The sequence below is a fragment of the Bos indicus genome, chromosome 2 (genome assembly GCF_029378745.1).
Source record: "Bos indicus isolate NIAB-ARS_2022 breed Sahiwal x Tharparkar chromosome 2, NIAB-ARS_B.indTharparkar_mat_pri_1.0, whole genome shotgun sequence".
NCBI lineage: Eukaryota > Metazoa > Chordata > Mammalia > Artiodactyla > Bovidae > Bos > Bos indicus.
In genome coordinates, this window is record NC_091761.1 from 131759463 (window position 1) to 131765641 (window position 6179).

Sequence of the window (6179 nt, forward strand, 5' to 3'; positions counted from 1 at the left end):
TAGCAAGAAAGAGAAGGTTGGAGAAACTTCACCCATGGAAACTTAGTTGGGTCAAAGACCTCCTTTAAAGTTTAAGTCTGCCCATCTGATGTGTGTTCTTGTCATTACAGCTCTTCTCTTTAATGTTTACTGAAAAGGAGCGAGAGGTTCCTGAGATGTTTAATATTTTAACTAAAAGGATTTTCTTTACTCCACTAGGAATGTAACCTTTTACCATGAGGCTTGTGATGACTATGCAGCCTGTAATGCGTATTCACTAAGGAGACATTGTGTTGGTGTTTTTGAGTTAAAGAGGGTGGTTGTTATCAGCCTCCGGATTTGTTCCCCTAAGCCGCAAATAAACTTGCCAGACTTGTGATGCTTAAGTTACCCACCTGCAGAAATGAAAACTCCAGGCTGATGTTAATTAACCCTCCATTGTAGACTGTGAAGTTTCTTGCCCAACAGAGAGCACCAGATGGGTTCACGTCTCCTTCTGTAGAAAATTTAAGTTGCTTGTGACAGGTCTAAACCAAGCACATCATGAAGTTCAGTTCTTCAGCAGGCCTAATTATAGAAAGGGCAAACGGGGATTTCTACACAGAGAAGCTGCCTTCAGGGTTCACGGGGTTCTGTGTTCTCCCTTCTCAGGGCAGAGATACAGCCTTATTGTTCGGGGCACAGGGGCTGTCTTTTGTAGGGATCATGGCCCTGGTTTCCTGTCTCAGGGGACTCATCCTAAGGTTCTCGCATAACATATTCTGTCTCTTTAGTGGTATCCCACACAGGTGACATCGAGGAATTGGCATGTGGTTTTCTGCGATGGTATCTGTTTATACTGCAGATTTAATACTCTGAGAGTCTCATTCATTCAGAGCATATTTATTAAACATCAAAGGCTGGCTTTGATATGCTCCGCCATGAGAATTAGAGGGGAATGGAGGGGGTTGCTGGAGAGGCCACAAGACTCTTTTCTGGTATATACTCTGCTCTGTGGGCACCGCGTGTGTTCATTGTACCCTTTTCCCTCCAGGCAGCAAGACCGCATAGTTTTGATAAAGTGCATAATATTCCTAAGAAGCATCATTTAACCTCTCCCCAAAGGACATGGCTGGGGCGGGGGGATGTGTAGTGGGGAGAAGAAAGGCTGACGCTAATGTGAAAATGGAAAAAGACTAGACTTGCAAAAAGAGAACCATTGAGGGCTATTTGACCTTCCCTTGTGGACGATGTCCTTTGGCACCATTTCAATGCTCTTTTGTCTCCTCCGGCAGGAGACAGACACGTTTTCCCAGGGCAGCCACATCCTTTTCCACAGACCATCTCAGAAGTGCTATCTGTGAATTGCCAGCGGAGGTGGAAGGAGTGTTTGCTTAAACTGTTGACAGAGCAAAGCTGCTGCTGGATCAAAATCCAGCTGCTTGGAACTCCTGGGCTGTAGTCTTTGGAGGTTAAAATCAGACAACTGTAGGCAGAGAATGAGATTTCACCGGAAAGAAGTGATTTTGTTTCGACTGGGCAAGATGGAGGCGAGTGTGATATGATGGATCGTGGAGGTGTGGTGCTGTTGAGACATTCAGACAGTCTGTGGCTTATTCATTCCAATAAATTTGCTCCCCTGCAGTGGTTATTCAAAATACAAATATGGCTATGTCACCTGCTGCTTAAGATCCTTCACAGGCTCTTTGACTTTGTCCATTGGTCTCAGGATAAAGCCTAAGCGCCTTAGTCTGGCAGAGAGTGTTCTCCGCTCTTCGGCTCCAGGCTCTTCCTTGCGGTCCCTCTTCCCTGCCCTTAGTGGTCCAGCAATATCAGGAATGTTAAACAGCTCACCCCCGCTGCCAACAGAATTAACTACCGCAGCTGCTCTCTAATACACCACGTTATTGCTAAATGAACCTCCGCTCTGCAAGCTTCTTTTTTTTTTTTTAAATGAAAAAGTCTTTTAAGGACTTCCATGGTGGTGCAGTGCAGAAGAATCCGCCCGCCATTGCAGGGGATATGGGTTCGATCCCTGGTTTGGGATGATTCCACATGCCGCAGAGCAACTAACCCCGTGACCACGACTTCTGAGCCCGTGCTCTAGGGCCCACAAGTCACAACTGCTGAAGCCCAAGTGCCCAGAGCCTATGCTCTGGAACAAGAAAAGCCCCCGCCCTGAGAAGCCCGAGCACCGCAACTAGAAAGCGACCCCCGTTTGCCTCAACTAGAGAAAGCCTGAGCAAAGCAACAAAGACTCAGCACAGCCAAAATTAAAGTAAATAAATACATAAAATTTAAGTTTTTTAATTAAAAGTAATATGCACATATGATTTGAAAAAGACTACCAGTATATAGAGATACACTCATCATGAAAAGCAAACAATCTGCTGTTCCAACTCCCCGTAAGCCCAGAGGCATGCTATTTTCCCCGTATGGCTATTTCTTCTGTCTTCCTTCAGATCTCTAACATCTGCTGACTTGACAGACTGAGCTATTTAAGGCACAAAGCTGATCATGTCACACACATACACATATGTGCACACCCCCCACACCCATCTGAAACTGAGAGCTGCCCTTTGGAACAAGGTCAACTTCTTAACAGGGTGAACCAGGCCCTCCTGCTGCCCTACTATGCTTTTCTGGTTTCTTTTCTTTGTCCACGAGCATTTTCAATTTTTACACCTTTAAAAAAAAAATGATTTTATTTATTTGTTTTTGGCTCTGCTGGGTCTTTGCTTATGTGAGTGCTCTCCAGTTGCGGTACTTGGGCTTCTCATGGTGGGAGCTCCTCTGATTACGGACCCCGGGCTCCAGGATGCAGTCTTCTGGAGTGCGGTTCCTGGACTCCAGAGCACAGGCTCAATAGTTGTGACACACAGACTTAGTTGCTCCGCTGTGTATGGGATCTTACCTGACTCTATCAAACCTGTATCCTGCATTGGCAGGCGGATCCTTTACCACTGAGCCACCAGTTCAGCTCAGTCATGTCCGACTCTTTGCGACCCCATGAACTGCAGCATGCCAGGCCTCCCTGTCCATCACCAACTCCCGGAGTCCACCCAAACCCATGTCCGTTGAGTCAGTGATGCCATCCAACCATCTCATCCTCTGTTGTCCCCTTCTCCTCCTGCCCTCAATCTTTCCCAGCATCAGGGTCTTTTCAGATGAGTCAGCTCTTCTCATCAGGTGGGCAAAGTATTGGAGTTTCAGCTTCAACATCAGTCCCTCCAATGAACACCCAGGACTGATCTCCTTTAGGATGAACTGGTTGGATCTCCTTGAAGTCCAAGGGACTCTCAGGAGTCTTCTCCAACACCACAGTTCAAAAGCATCAATTCTTCTGTCCTCAGCTTTCTTTATAGTCCACTTCTCACATCCATACATGACCACTGGAAAACCATAGCCTTGACCAGACGGACCTTTGTTGACAAAGTCATGTCTCTGGTTTTCAACATGCTATCTAGGTTGGTCATAACTTTCCTTCCAAGGAGCAAGCATCTTTTAAATTCATGGCTGCAATCACCATCTGCAGTGATTTTGGAGCCCATAAAAATAAAGTCAGCCACTGATTCCACTGCTTCCCCATCTATTTGCCATGAAGTGATGGGACTGGATACCATGATCTTAGTTTTCTGAATGTTGAGCTTTAAGCCAACTTTTTCACTCTCCTTTTTCATTTTCATCAAGAGGCTCTTTAGTTCCTCTTCACTTTCTGCCATAAGGGTGGTTTCATCTGCATATCTGAGGTTATTGATATTTCTCCCAGCAATCTTGATTCCAGCTTGTGCTTCTTCCAGCCCAGCGTTTCTCATGATGTATTCTGCATATAAGTTAAATAAGCAGAGCAACAATATACAGCCTTGACGTACTCCTTTTCTTATTTGGAACCAGTCTGTTGTTCCATGTCCAGTTCTAACTGTTGCTTCCTGACCTGCATATAGGTTTCTCCAGAGGCAGATCAGGTGGTCTGGTATTCCCATCTCTTTCAGAATTTTCCACAGTTTATTGTGATCCACACAGTCAAAGGCTTTGGCATAGTCAATAAAACAGAAATAGATGTTTTTCTGGAACTCTCTTGCTTTTTCCATGATCCAGCGGATGTTGGCAATTTGATCTCTGGTTCCTCTGCCTTTTCTAAAACCAGCTTGAACATCTGGAGGTTCACGGTTCATGTATTGCTGAAGTCTGGCTTGGAGAATTTTGAGCATTACTTTACTAGCATGTGAGATGAGTACAATTGTGCAGTAGTTTGAGCATTCTTTGGCATTGCCTTTCTTTGGGATTGGAATGAAAACTGACCTTTTCCAGTCCTGTGGCCACTGCTGAGTTTTCCAAATTTGCTGGCATATTGAGTGCAGCACTTTCACAGCATCATCTTTTAGGATTTGGAATAGCTCCACTGGAATTCCATCACCTCCACTAGCTTTGTTCATAGTGGTGCTTCCTAAGGCCCACTTGACTTCACATTCCAGGATGTCTGGCTCTAGGTGAGTGATCACACCATCATGATTATCTGGGTCATGAAGATCTTTTTTGTACAGTTCTTCTGTGTATTCTTGCCACCTCTTCTTAATATCTTCTGCTTCTTTTAGATCCCTACCATTTCTGTCCTTTATCGAGCCCATCTTTGCATGAAATGTTCCCTTGGTATCTCTAATTTTCTTGAAGGGGATCTCTAGTCTTTCCCCTTCTATTGTTTTCCTCTACTTTTCTGCACTGATCACTGAGGAAGGCTTTCTTATTTCTCCTTGCTATTCTTTGGAACTCTGCATTCAAATGGGTATATCTTTCCTTTTCTCCTTTGCTTTTCGCTTCCCTTCTTTTCACAGTTATTTGTAAGGCCTCCTCAGACAGCCATTTTGCGTTTTTGCATTTATTTTTCTTGGGGATGGTCTTGATTCCTATGTCCTGTACAATGTCACGAACCTCCGTCCATAGTTCATCAGGCACTGTCTATCAAATCTAGTCCCTTAAATCTATTTCTGACTTCCACTGTATAGTCATAAGGGATTTGATTCAGGTCATATCTGAATGGTCTAGTGGTTTTCTCCACTTTGTTCAATTTCAGTCTGAATTTGGCAATAAGGAGTTTTATGATCTGAGCCACAGTCAGCTCCCGGTCTTGTTCTTGATGACTATATAGAGAGAGTTTCTCCATCTTTGGCTGCCAAGAATGTAATCAATCTGATTTCGGTGTCGACCATCTGGTGATGTCCATCTGTAGAGTCTAAGCTCTAATTTTTACATCTTTAGAGTGACACCCACCCCACACCAGTATCCATGTCTTTGTGGAATCCCCTCCCCTTGACTATGGGCTGGACTTCAGGGACATCTTCTAAGGAATAGAATTTGGCAAAGTGACGGGATATTACTTTTGCAATCAGGCTAGCAAAACACTCTGGCTTCTCTCTGGCTCCCCCTCATGCTTCTTCTGAGGGAAGCCAGTTGCTGTGTTGTGAATTGCCCAGTAGAGCGGCTCATGTTTCAAGGAACTGAACAGTAACAGCAACAGCCTGTAGGAGTCCTGCCAACAGCACACATGTGAGCTTTGAAGGTGATCCTTCCCCAGTCGAACCTTCAGATGAGCCTGCAGCCCCAGTGATGCCTTAACTGCAGTCTTGTATGAGACTTTGAGATGACCCAGCTCATCCCAGACTCCTGACATGCAGGAACTGTGTGATAATAAATTTCTGTTGTCCCAAGCTGCTAAATTTTGGCATAATTTGTTACACAGCCATAGGTAGCTAGCACAATCATTACGTCTTTTTTTTTTTTTTTTTCTGTTTAGTCATAGAGCTTTTAATTTGTCCTCCCTTAACTTCCGCTTCCCATACCCCTCAACAACTATTAACAGACTAGGCATTCCTTCCAAGTATTTTCTGTGTTCACGTAATTCAATAAAAAATATTATATCTGTGTGAGACTTACTGGACTTCCCAGTTAGTGTTAGTGGTGAAGAACCCGCCTGCCGATGCAGGGGATGTAAGAGATGTGGGTTTGCTCCCTGGGTCAGGAAGTTCCTCTGGAGGAGGGCACAGCAGCCTACCTTCGTGCCTGGAGAATCCCATGGACAGTGGAGCCTGGCGGGCTGCAGTTAGCATGCGCTCACATATGTGAGACTGATTAGGCCATCCATTATTTATTCTTGAACAGCATTTTCTGGCTTCATTTCAGACACAGGCACCCAAAGTACCCCTGGCACCTGTGAATCATATTTG